General features: G+C 35.6%; 1 protein-coding gene across 1 annotated transcript in view; it reads right to left on the bottom strand.

Annotated features, from left to right (window-relative positions):
- Window positions 1–14,730, bottom strand: part of LOC121387437 (caspase-8-like) — a 109,971-nt gene that overhangs the window by 11,891 nt on the left and 83,350 nt on the right. The window lies entirely within an intron of this gene.

Here is a 14,730-nt window from a genome sequence, read left to right as displayed (position 1 = left end):
AACCGAAGACAAACTGCTTGCATGGGTAAACCATGGCAAGTTCCGCTCTCTAGGATACCACCATATAAGAGCAAAAGGAAGTATTAATATGAGTTTACATGATAACCGAAGACAAACTGCTTGCATGGGTAAACCATGGCAAAGCAAACAGATCATATGACCATTAAGCAATATTAAAAAATGCTTGTATATGCATGCCTAATCACCATATCCTGCCACACAGAGATGTCTCTACAGCTCCACCAACCCCACATTTCTGGATAATCTTATTACATATATATAATTCAAAAATATTTTGTTTAGAAGTGATAAATGTTTCCAGAGCACCCTGCAATGTATTAATAAATATAGCATTTCCAATGTCATCCAGATGAACACCATCATCCCTAAATAAATTTGGGCAGTCAAAAGAAAGGTCACTATGCTTTTCTTTTCAACTGATGATATTGATTTACCCCCTTTCCAAAATAATCGTGGAATGATATCTGACCAAATTATAGTACAATTTGGAAGCCACTTGGCCAAATTATGAATATCACATTCAACTAGTGTACAAAATTCTTCTGTGGAAATATCTGTTAAATCATTACCACCTACATGTAGCATCAAATATTGTGGTGGAGGAAATTTAGACAATTACTGGCTAATTGCTGAAAGCGCTCCTTCCCATTTCAAACCTCTTCTTCCCAACCAGGTAATCTTTACCCGTAATCCTTCCAGTCGCAAATCCAGACTCATGTGTCTAACAGCTCTCCTATATGCCCAATATATGATGCATGAGCCTACTATCCAGATGTCTGTAAAAACCCATACCAATGATTAACTTGTAATAATGCATACATGTAATAAAATTCAAATCTATTTATTTTGCAATAACAAATTTAATCACAAACGAATGTATTTGTTTAACGCATTAGATTTCAACACCCTAAGACTTGAATTATTTCAGGAGAAATTCCACCATGGCCAATGTGGTTGCTGCACCTATTCTAAAAGAATGTGACTTATAAGAAGCCTGTGGCAACCCCAAAGAAGTAATTACCTTCTTCAGTACTGTACTAAATTGATATCTTGTTAAAGGTTTTCCATCATTATACATGTACAAACAAATAGCTTTTCCTGGCTGGTCTAAACAATAGAAATTCTCTCATGTTATCAACAGGACAAACTACACTTCCTTTATTTTTGGAATACATACCACCATACCTTTACCCTGTTGATCAGTCTTTGAATATCTCAATGTTACAATAATGTTTTTGTTTGTATCTAATTTGATATCTGAAATTAATAAAGGCCTATTGTATGCCCGAGAAGTGGTATAAATCAATTTGCTTACTCTGAAAAGACCAAAAAATGCTAAAGAATATACTGCTCTGAATAAATTCAATTCATATGTAGATGCACCTAACAATCTTTCAAGTTCATTGTGAAGACTGACCAGAACTTTGTTGGAAATACAGTTTCCTTGTAATCTGCCTGCGGTGCTAGTCTTCTGAATTTGTCCAACTGCAAACGCGACAAACTATCTGTTAAAATATTAACACTACCTGGGATATACTTTGCTTTAAATAGTATATTTAACTTCAAACAGCGAAGTACAAATATTCTCAACAATATCAAAACATTTGGTGATTTAGATGTCATAGAATTGATAATGGCTACCACAGATTGATTATCCGAATGAAATAAAACGTTTTTATTTTGTAATCTATCACCCCAGATAAGAATGGACATTAAAATAGGAAAAAATTCTTGAATGGTTAAATCATCTGCATAACCTTGTTCAAACCAAAAATTTGGCCAAACAGCATAGGTCCAACTGCCATTATAATAAGCCCCAAAACCATGTCCTTTTTTAGGTGAACTGTCAGTATAAAGATTTTCATGTTCACTGGTGATCCAAAATTGATCCTGGAATGCAGAAATTCCATTGAATGATTTGAAAAATGTTAACCACATAATCAAATCACTACGCATTTCAGCTGTTATTCTTAAATGGTGACAAGGATTCGTCAGCCCAATTGTAGCATTAATTAAGCGTCTACAAAAAGTACAACCAGGAACAACTGCACAACATGCAAAATTGAGAATGCCCAATAATGACTGTAACAACCTCAGTGTGGTTTTTTGTCTGTTTAACATATCAGAAAGTTTAGCTACAATATCCAAGACTTTTGTCATGGGAATTCTAATCAACATATTAACTGTATCAATTTCAAGCCCTAGATAAGTAATTACCTGCTGTGGTCCTGATCAGTCTTCTCATTAGCAATAGGAACACCTAATCGACTGCTTAAAGCAAAAAATGCATCTAATGCTAAGGCCAAAAAAAAAAAATAGGTGTTTCCGATTGCATCCCCCAAAAAACTAGGGTAGGTAGGTAGGGTTTTTTTTTTGGTCCCCCCCCCCCACCCTTCCCTTTGTATTAATTTCGTTGTTCTTAATTTAAATACTTTATGTAAACATTCGAGATGCATTAATAATAAGACCTGTTGATTTAAGTGAAGACGAGAATTAAGCTGAATTGATACGATTATATTTAATCGAAATAACCAGTACCAAGGCTATGTTCGTACATTCGGTTACTTCCGTGACCGACCAAGCTATTCGGTGGTAGCTAATCGGGGAAGGAACTCTATTACAAAAGCTTTTCCATAATTTCTCGATTTTTTCCGGAAGGAAATTACATGTGCAAAATGTATCGTATAATAGTACGTAAACAATGTGCCAGGAAGGAAATACTCTTGTTTGGTGATGTTGTCCTCTTTCATTTTTACTTCTTTTTTTTATTTCTTTTTTTTTTTTTTTTTTTTTTTTTTTTCAGTTTAAGAGAGAAAAAAATTTAGGGTTGGGGGGTAAAACTAGGGATGGTCGGTGACCGGAAACACACCTATTTTTATTTTTTTGGCCTAATTGACAGTCACTAGAGCTACTAGATCCAGCAAACTAAAAATCATCTAAATAGTGTATCATTTCACCACCACGCAATACTCTACGTGTAGCCCATTCCAAAAATGTAGCACAAGAAATAGAGCAGCCCATTGGTAAACATTTATCAAAGTAATACAGGCCATCAAGTTTGAAACCTAATAAATCAAAATCACCAGGCCATATTGGCAAAAGCCTAAAAGCAGATTTAATATCAGTGCTAAAAGTTCCCCTTTACCCAACCTTTGTACTATATTAACAGTTTGGTCAAATTTAGTATAAGATACAGAACACAAACAAGGATCAATAAAATCATTACCAGATGCATGTTCTGGATATGACAAATGGTGAATCATCCTAAATTCCCCTGGAGTTTTCTTTGCTACCAAACCCAAGAGATATACACGCAATGTAGAAATAGGTATAGATATGAATGGCCCAGCTACTCATCCCATCTTTACTTCCTTATAAATTTTTTGCTTAGCTAATGTAATATTTTCCATCAATGATTTTAAGTTTGGAGTCTCTACTGGCAAACATGGACCTGTGTAATGTAAATGAAAACCATATGTGAAACCTTTAATTAACTGCATAGCAATATCATCATTTGGGTAACTTTTTAACTCCTCACAAAGAATACTAACATTTATTGGTGTAAAGCCCAAATTAAATTTATTGTCTGTTTTCAACACCAGCTTAGTACATAATCTGGCCGCGGTTACCACTGGCCTTGTTTCTCTGGGTACGAAAAGAATCATTCTTACCCCTATTACAATTTGTTTTAGGATGATTCCCATGACAAACTAATCAAACATGTTGATAATGACATGGATTCCATTTGCAATAACCTCTGTTGAAAGCAAAACATAAGCCTCTAGTACCCCGACTCCTGCCAACCCCACTATTCAAAACTGAAGGTTGAACTGACCCAAATAACCATTGGGACCAACAACAATCTGAGCCAAAGATCAGTGTTTAATTTTGACCAAGACTGCTGTTTGACAGATTGACATAACCTAAACTGTTCATCATAATTTCTCCATCCATAGCCTTGCGACCTGGCAGCTGCATCTCTAATGATTGACATATACTGTATTAGCTCAGCTGCTTTTGATGGAAATTTATTAATATAAATATGCATAAAAATCAAAAATGCATCAGACCACCTTTCTATTGTGGGAATGATATCCTTACTAACATGTGGCTGAGATTCAATAGCCCCACTATCATTTACAAATAATGTTCCTCCAGAATAAAATTCTTGTAACTCTGCAGTGCCTTTCAACAACAATGTTAAACTAATGTACTGATGAGCCCAAATTTTTTGGCGTAATGCCATGTGAACATGTGAAGCAATATCATCTTCAACCAATCGTAACATACCTGGTTGGCATGCTAAATGAGTCAAATTGCTTGATGAAAAACTCACGTGGACCCGATTGTGCATTGGCATCGCTTTCAATTTGATTTAATACGTAACCCCAAATGTTATTATTCATACCATGTTGAGCACTTGCTCGAAATGTGGCTAGGTCAGCAACAATCCCTGTTTCAAATTCAACCTGCACCATGGTGATCGTACGAGAAGCTGTACCGATAGTTCTCCTCTTTCTGGAAACTGGAGGCCTATCTGAAATAAGTCGAAATTTTTAAATAATGCTGTTTGAATGTGAGTACTGTGTAACTGCCAAACCATTTTATTTGTTGTTTTCGGGAAAATATATATATGCCTACTCATCATAAAACATGTCATTTATTATATTTTAATAAAGAAGCTGCGGCCATTTTTCATCCAAATGCTATGTATGTTATTTATAAAATGTTGTTTTTTTAGAAGAAAAATATCTTAAAATAAGAATGTTTAATGTCTTGGCATTAAACATATTTATTTTTGTATTTTGTATATGTGGTATGAGACCATGTAAAAGTGACAGCTGTTTTGTTAAATCATAGTTATCTTCCCTTTCTATTCGAAAACAACAAATAAAACGGTTTGGCAGTTACACAGTACTCACACAGGGCTCACGCGACCGGGCGAAGTTAGCCCAAACTTCGCTCTGATCAGCCTGACTTCGCCGTGCCAGTCACTGTAAGGCGAAGTCTGTGTCGCCTTTTAAGAAATAGTCATCACTTGCAATGTACACAATCACGGATCAATGGTGAAGAACTTGAGGAACACCTATTCATAAATAATAATTACTTGTGAAGTGTATGAGAATTTGAAGAGGGACTGGCACCACAAAACCATGCGACGGGCTCACAGATAGACGGTCTAGCTCTTACAACACCCGTGTCTGGCTTAAACGTGTTGAAGCGTATTGCCAAGCGAATGTGCTGGAAATTGTCCAAGGGTCTGATATACTTTCTTTATGCGATAGAACCAACTGGCCTAGTTGTGCCCCATCGCCGGCCCAATGACACCTATTTTACCCCACCTTTTACAGTTACCGGCTATCCCATATAACACGTGTAAAAGAGGGAATTAACACTCATGCACGGTGTTGTGATTTGCTTCCTTTGGGAGTCGAGCCGTCTGGAGTCTGTGTATTCGAGATGTCTGGTGGTTTGCTGTAAGGCAGGCAAAACAAGACCGTAAAAGAGAAATGTTTTGCATACTTCGGATTGTGGTTAGGATATGGGGAGCATAATTTTTGTTTTTGCTTTTCAAGCCTGTAACTCATTTTGGTAAACAAGTTCCTTGTTCGATGATGGGGACCTAGGGACCATGCCTACACAGTTTTATTTCAGTATGTGAGTGGATGAATTCTAGGTTATTTGATTTCATTATTCATAAATACAGTTGGATAAAATGGCCTTACAACGTGTCGCAAAACCTGCACCCAAATTCCTTTCATAAATCGGGTTGGTAAACACACAATTGTGCATGTACGGTTATTGGAGAGAGATGGCATATTTTATGATTACACGTTTTTCCAAATAACTGCACTCGATCCTTTTGTAATAGCTGACACGTTTTGAGTTATTAAAGCTCCTAGACAAAACCGTTGGTCAAAAAGATATACTAGTAAGCATACTGGTACAGCTATTGGAACACAGGTAAATGAGGGATATATATATATAATATACCCGCAACAACAGTCCCAGATAAATCATGTACCCAAGTTTCTTTTGGAAATCACGCCAGCTCACAATAACTATTAACAAAGGAGTTATGAAACGAAACAACAGGTGATCGTTGGTCAAATCGGCAGTAAACATATTTGTACAGCAAGTGGAGAAAGGGTAAATGGTGGCTAGAGAGAATACACCAGTAACAACAACTGCCCCAGATAAAACCTGTACCAAAGTTCCTTTTGAAATTACGCCAGCTCAAAGATTAATAAAGCAGCACACAAACGATCGGCGATCGTTGGTCAAATCGGCGGTAAACAAGTATACAATGTTATTGATACAGCTAGTAGAGAAAATGTAATTGGGGGCTAGAGATAATATGCCGGGCCCATAACAACAGCACCAGATAAAACCTGTATGCAAGATCCTTTAGGAAATGACGCTAACTCACATTAATTAAACAAAACAGCTCGCAGACGAAACAATGGTTCGGATCGTTGGACAAACGGCAGTAAACATGATATTGGTACAGCTAGAGGAGAAAGGGTAAATGGTGGCTAGAGAGAATATTCTTGCAACAATAACAACAACAGCCCCAGATACAACTTCTACCGAAGTTCCTTTTGGAAATCACGCCAACTCTCATATTGACAAATCACCACACAAACAACCAGCGACGGTAAACAGAATGATATTGGTACAGCTAGTGAAAAGGTAAATGGGGTTAGATATAACATATTTGCAGCAACAACATCCCCATATAAAACCTCTTCCAGGCACGTGTAGTACACACCCCTCCCACTTGTGGATGAATATGTACAGGGTTTTTTGGTGGGGTTTTTTTATATTTTTTTTATTTTTTGTCTTATATATATATATATATATAAAGATGTTTAAAAATTGGCTTATGTCCCCTCCCCTACTAGAGACTGAACCCCCTTCATTAGACATTGTGCTCCAAAACCCCACACCCGGATATTGTTAACACATGCCTTCGTACCCAAGTTCCTATCGAAAATCACTCCAAACACATTTTTATATTGACAAAGCACTTCGCAGACGAAACGACTAACGATCATTTGTCAAATCGGTGGTAAACATACATGTATAACAATATTGGTACATATAGTGAAGAAAATGTAAATGGGGGCTAGAGGGAATATATCCACAATAAAAACAGCCTCAAATAAAACCTGTACCCAAGTTCCTTTTTGGAAATCTATTAAAGGGACATTCCTGAGTTTGCTGCAACTTTTAATATGTTGTTGACTAACTGAGCCTTTTTAACCATTGTAAATATTAAATATATTTTTCTGCATAAAATGTTAGTGGCTGTATATTAAACATGTTTCTGATCGTTCTAATATTTTTACTAGGATAAATTTCATTTTATTTCCTAAAAAGTATTTTTTCGTACGTACGAAATTATTGGAAGACAAAATCCAGTATGGGCTTCTTACAAATATTAAGACGACCAGAAACACATTGAATATACAGAAACTAATATTCTAAACAAGAAAATATATTTCATATGTAAGTTTAATCGTAGAAATATTTTATTAGTCGGAAACATCTTACAATGCAACAAACTCAGGAATGTCCCTTTAACAATGCAGCTTGTAGACCCGTGCTCATTTGGTCCGTTGGTAAATTCAGTCGCAAACATAATGGTATTGCAGGTGCGTGTGCACAGGGCGACATTCCCTAAAAACATCTTTCACCAGTCTAGACACCTGTACTCAATTTTCTGCACATGCGCCTGTGTACATTGTTTTGTAACCTACCCCCCCCCCCCATATAAACGTAGCTCGCCAGTCTAGACCCCCTCCCCTGCTAACATTATTTCATACGCGCCTGCATTAGCAAAAACAGAAGAAAAAAAAGAAACATTTTAAAAAACACCCTAAATAATACATGTAATAATAATACAAATAAAATGAAGTTTTTGTTAGCCACTTGTGACAGATGTCATGTAGGCAAGCCACATGCACATTCATTTGTCGATTTCACTTTTTCTCTCGAAAACGTAATACACCCACCCACCCCCCCCCCCACCCCCCCCGACACATGCAGTGACGCTCCTTTTCCTTTATTACTACTAATAGTTTTCCTTTTTCAACAATCTACAAGGGTTGTCGGTCAGTTAAATTACATCATGTGTTTGGTTTTAAAATTTATTATAGTCAGTATAGAGTTAAGTTGCCAATCGGAATATATTAATATCATAAGTTTTAGAATAATAATTTAATAATTCTGCTTTTAAAAAATATGTCAATGCACCGGCATAAAAGGTTGTTTTTTGTTTGTTTGTTTTTTAAAATTAAATTTATAACATATCGGCAGCTGACAGATAAAGAGGTCACAGATTCACAGCAAAGTGACCTGTGTGAATTTGCAGAATCGCAGCAAGTTGTTACTGGTGTGGAACAAAATAAGTCTGATAGCCAATTTGGTTTTAAACATCCGTCCCTCAAACCACCCCATCCCCTCCCCACTTTTTTTTTCAGATCGGTGGCACATCGAAAAGTCAAACTGATCAAACTGATCCCCATCATATATAATGAATTCTTCCACAGCTGACGCAAGTTGCACGTGAGTCAGTTTCACAATTTATTTATTTTAAAAAATTGGTATTTCTCATTTATGACATGAAGCTGTTAATAACAATGTGCATGTAAACATGGTCAATATAAAAATAATGAACAGTTCTACGTGTTGGATGAAGTGCAAACATAATTCTTGTTGAAATAAAAGTTTTACCAAATTGCCGATTCGCCGATCGCCGAATTTTTTGAAACATTTTTTTCCCCCCAAGACCGCCGAACCGACCACCGAGCCGACCCGCCGATATTGCCACTTTGGTTGGTTCGTGTACTGTATACAAACATGACAAAATATTTTATATAGTTAATAATATTGGTATTTTTAGGAAGTAATCTTTCCTAAAAAGGCATCTTTTAGGTGCGTAACAGACAGCCTTTGCGACAATAGGCATGAAAAAACGGTGTAATTCGTCACCAAAAATACGCCAATTTTCACCAAAATTCCTTCTTTTTTTTTTTATCAAAACTATTTATGTTTTTATTTTTTATAGAACAGAAAAATATCCTTTTGTTGATTAATCATGAACGAGTTGTTAAAATCGTAACATGATGATGCATACATATAACTGCTGTACTTTTGAGACCAGTCTAAAATATGTAACTTACATGACACAAATGGTACAAATTATCATTATTATTTTTTACTAAGGTACAAAATTTATTACAGCCAATATATTTCTTAAATAAGTTAATTGTGTTGAAGTGCACAATAGAAAATTATTCACATAATATGACAACTTTTGTAGAAACTGAAAGAACAAATGTGTAACTTATGTGACGCCATGTAACTTAGTTACTCAAAGTTCAAAATTCATTTGAGCATGGTGTCAGTAGAGCTTCAATTAAATATCAGTTTATTTAGTAAAACTTATTGAATTTTTGTTTTGTAATTAAAAATATTAATTGACCACAAATTGAACTGAACTATGAGTAACAGTAACTAACGTGATATTACATATTTCTTATTTCAATACCTACAAAATTAAGCTAACATATTTTGAGAATAATTTTCTTCTGTGCACCTCACCAGAATGAAATAATTTTTAAAAATTCAGAAAATTACATTAAAAAAACAAATTTATGCCAAGGTAAAAGCAGATTGCTGGAGTGAAAATACACTTTGCTGAAGCATAAATCGGTCTTTTAAAGCTTGTGACACATATACATCATAAACGGTCTGATTATTGCATCCGTTTGTCATCCATAAAACACATCCGATAACAGATGATTTTGAACCAATGGTCTTAATAAAGACCAACACGTATCTATATATGTATGTATGTATATTTGGTGGGGCAGGACATAGCCCAGTGGTAAAGTGCTTGCCTGATACACGGTCAGTCTGAGATTGATCTCTGTCGGTGTGCCCATTGGGTTATTTCTTGTTCCAACCAGTGCACCACGACTGGTATATCAAAGCCTGTTGTATGTGCTACCCTGTCTATGGGATGGTGCAAATAAAAGATCCCTTGCTACTAATGGGAAAGTGTTTGAAAATGTCCGTTTATGCACCATTAACAGAACAAGGATCCCCAAACCGCATCATTCAGTGGCCTGAAAACATATTCCCAAGTATGATTTACGAATTTAATTTTTTTCCAAATCCAATCAGACATGGAACCCTGGCAAATAGTCCAGGATAAATCCCTGAATTGTCTATTGGACAAATAAGTGGTATTTTTCTTATATCTATCACTATACTCGGTCTAAAATACGATATTTTTCCTAAATCTGATGCCACAAACCTTTAGTTTCATTATTCTCGAGACAAACTATGCTATTAAACCTACATACATGTATATAAACTAGTACCAACGCCAGACAAAGAAACCTGATGTCCCTATATGTGAAATGAAGCCAAACTGAATTTTCTTGTGGTGACATAAAGGAAAGTGTGTGGAGAGTAGCTCGAATCACCTCTAGCCCTCCCCTTATTGATATGTTGTAGTGGAGGGCTAGAGAGGACTGTGTGTATTAGCTCGAATCACCTCTAGCCCTCCACTTATTGATATGTTGTAGTGACTCAAGCTAGTGGACACATGACACAATCAATGCCTTAGCTGCAGGGGCCGTATTATATGGTGACATGGTGAACTGAATGGCTTCATGTGCTAGTGTTATGGAATGCAGGCATCGAAATAAGTCGAGAACGGTCGTTCAGGTTACCGGGAGGTCACCACATGTAAGAAAAGTCAAGAACAAAAACTTCAACAACGGTAGTTTCCTTTCCGAATGTAAACCAGGCAATGCATTCCGGACTTCCGCGTTTCATTTTCTGGTAAGGAATTGCATCGATGTGCAATTGCAAGCAGTAATACGTCGCTGACCTAAGTAAACCTTGTATGTGCAGTTTTGGGCGATTTTCACTTTTTTATTCTTTCAGAAGCAGAAATCTGTTGTCTTTTTGTTGTCAAAACCGTGTACATGTACATGTCCAGGCAATGGAAAGTATGGAAAATGTCAAACAAGTAAAACACGTACATGTATTTGAAAACCACTGTTTATCTGTTATGAAAACCTTGTATCTACCAACTGATTATTTTTATCCTCATCATATTTCAACCTTTTCTATCGGGTAAAAGTAAATTTTTAGTGACCAAAGTGTCTATATTGTATATATGTACATATTATGTATTCAACTGGTGGTCAAGGAAAAGCTATCATACCAGAAAAGAAGTGTAGGCCCACCAGGTAACGGTATTTCCGTATTTAAGGTCCAAGCTTAAATACAAAAAAAAATACCATCTTGGAGAAAATAAAGGTTTATCTAAAATTAAGTCTGGGACTTGCATTAAGAAGCTGAAAAAAAATGTATCTATACATGGACAAATAATAAAGGGGAAAAGTCCAAGTTAGGATTGCAGCAGACAACATACCTGCAATATCATTCAATGACAAGGCAACACATGTTTCAATACCATTATGTAGGACAGGAGGAACAGTTATTAATTTTAATTTTAAATGATGAAGGGCAGTGCCAAATATATATTCTAGACATCTAGCGGTTTCATAGTTGAGGAAAGGGGAGGAGATACACCCGATGCCTATAGATATAACTGGGTTATTTTAATGGATAGCTGATGTTTACTTCATGTAAAATTTCAGTTTTTAGGTAAAGGATTCTTTGGGAAGCCACTGCACAGGTTTCACAATATCAAGTTATTATCTACGCAAAAATGATGTATGGTATCGATTAATATGTAGGTTTATTTGTTTATTTTATTTTATTTCATCGTTATTGTTATGTAAAGAGAGAAAACATGATGATGCATCTTTATTTAAAGTTCTTTTAAAATATCTTGTTATATAATTTCCTCCAGTTACACAGTAAATAAGATGTCATTTGTAAGCCCAGGGAACATTTCTATTAAAATAGTATTCGATTTCATGCCAATAGTCTTAAATGCAGCAAATGTTCCTGTTTTTAAACCTATAGGCTTCATTTCACATGAATCCTAATAACCTTGGGATGAAGTAAATGTTGAACCTATGAATCATGTCCCAGATTGTAAACATTTTAGTTTATTCCATGAGACAAGTATGTTCAGCTAAAACGAAATGTATTACTTTGAAAATATTTGTGGATAATATCTCTTAAAAGACACATTTTCAAAACCATTGATGAATATTCTTGTTAGTTAAATGGACAATGAACAATTTGTATACACATTATATACCCTATAGGAAACCTACCATGTAACTTTTAAGATCTAATATACAAGGTTTATCAAAACGTTGACACACCTAATCTATTGGTGACCCGGGGCCAGTTTCACAAAGACATTTACTGTAACCATCTGTTAAGCAATCGCTAGTGAAAATGTTTTCTTTGGTAACTTTTCAAAATAAATTCATTATTGTGCCACATTCTTGAATGTAACAGACAGTACTAATGAACATGACAAATCGTCATTTCTGGAAAATACAGTTTTAAAATTTGACCCTTACATGTTGCAGCCTTGTCAAGAAAGTGTGTGGGGTGGGGGTGGTGAGGAGGCTTTGTTGAACTGCTCCTGATTTAAGCAATTTAAAAACAAAATATTGTCTGGAGAAGTGTTCTCTAAACATTGCTTACCACAGTCTAGGCACCCGCCCCTACACAATGTCCTATATACATGTATGTACCTGCAGGTCACGTTCAGGTTTTTTTTTACCAACAGCAGATTAACAGTCAGATAAACTGAACAACCTTTATGCTGTTGGTCCCTGACTGATTGGGCAAGACATGTTTATTTTATTAATTTTAATGAGGAATTTCTGGTCCAGCAAAGGGCACCTGGCCATGTGCATGGCTTAACAGTTAAAACCGAGTACAAGTACACATGGCAAGTACGCTAACTGATTCAGGGCCTCATTCCATGAAGCGATCTTAGCGTTAAGATCACCTCAAGTACATAATATAGTTATTCACCTAAGGTGATCTTAACACCAAGATTGTGTTGTGGAACAGGGCCCAGGACACAACTGAGACTGGCAGTGTTTATAATATGATACACCTTACATGGCTAGATTTAAGTATCAGGGTAATTTGAAAAACCATGTAGGTCTACTGGTCATACTAAATGAAGAAATTATTAATATGAAAAACTATAGTAAGTAAAGTTTAATTCAGATTTTCACAGTGAAATACTCATAAATGACATTTCTGTAATTCAGATTCAGTTATTGATAAATACTATTCATCAGTTTAAAATGACTTTATTCATAAAGTGATTGATCTTAAGAACCATTTGTTACACTGAATCAGCTTGTACCAAAACAGTTTTTTTCGTCTCCTGTAAAACATAAAAAATTCAGATACAAGTTGCACCGATGTTTGTGCGCACTTGTGCAATTGCAAAGCAATTTCGGCAAACCACGTTTAAGCAGCACCCACTACATAAATTTACTTCCAGATTTCGTTAGTCGTACCGATAACAGGAATTCAATTCTACCTTTCATATAGTTGTGGTAACCTATAGGTTACCAGGCTATATTTTGTGGTAACCAGTAAATGGGTTACCAGACACAATGCTTATTTCGATGCCTGGGAATGCTGTTGTCACCTTAGGCTTAGGCTTAGGATGATAACAAATACATTTATTGTCCATGGACCTTTTTCATTTGCGTCATTTATACGCAACAGTACATGCATTTGAAGATTTCTAACGTTGTTGACTTTTGCATTAGAAAAGTAAACAAAATGTCTGTCACATTCACAGAAATGTTTGTAAAAGAAAGGTTAAAACAAGCGAAAAAAGCAAGCTGGAACTTAACGGTAACCCACTCATAAACATGTTACATGGCACATTTCTTAATACCTTTTTTTCTGTAATTTGAAGGCAAACTTAATTTTAAAAACTATTTTTGTCTGTTATCAGTTGTACTGCTATTTAGTTGTTGAAGTCACATGAATGTCACGGTGTCTGCTGGCAAAACTCTCAAATCAGATACTTGCCAAAATATATGGTCCTTAGCTTAGGTTTTAACATAAATATCTTTCTGGATATAAAAATGTTTAAAATTAAAAGTCAGAATGCATCAAACAATTTTACCATTATAACTATTCATTTGCTCAACTTATAACACGATTGTAACACATCAGAATTGTTATATATTCATTTTCCTAAAATGTTGTCTGTTAACATTGAAATTGAAGGCGAATGTTTATGCTCACCGAAACTGGTTCATCCATGATAATTTGGAATCAGTCACTTCATACCCAAGTCACATCGTACCATCCATTTCGTACCATGCTGCCTGGTAATTTCGTACCCTGGTCATTTCGTACCATTGCAAAAAGTCATTTCGTACCCTGGTCATTTCGTACCATTGTGAAAAGTCATTTCGTACCCTAGTCATTTCATACCAGTATATATATAGCAAACGAATCGACTATAGCATAAAAGCAGTGGGGGTTTTTTGTTGGTTTTTTAAAACTTTTTTTGGACAGTAAGAAATTCAGAACACGTTATTCAACTTATTGTGCAGCATATCATTATTGATACCCATAATACCTGTCAACTGTTATTTCCATTTTACCTGACAAGAGCCGTATATAATATTTACTACTAACTGCCAACTTCGATTTTGTGTGAAATGGCACCAAATAATTAGTCAAAAACAACAAAACAACATAATGGACCAA

This window comes from Gigantopelta aegis, chromosome 13 (assembly GCF_016097555.1).
Source record: "Gigantopelta aegis isolate Gae_Host chromosome 13, Gae_host_genome, whole genome shotgun sequence".
NCBI lineage: Eukaryota > Metazoa > Mollusca > Gastropoda > Neomphalida > Peltospiridae > Gigantopelta > Gigantopelta aegis.
Note: the sequence above shows the minus strand (reverse complement) of the source record. Positions and strands in the feature narration are given on the sequence as shown.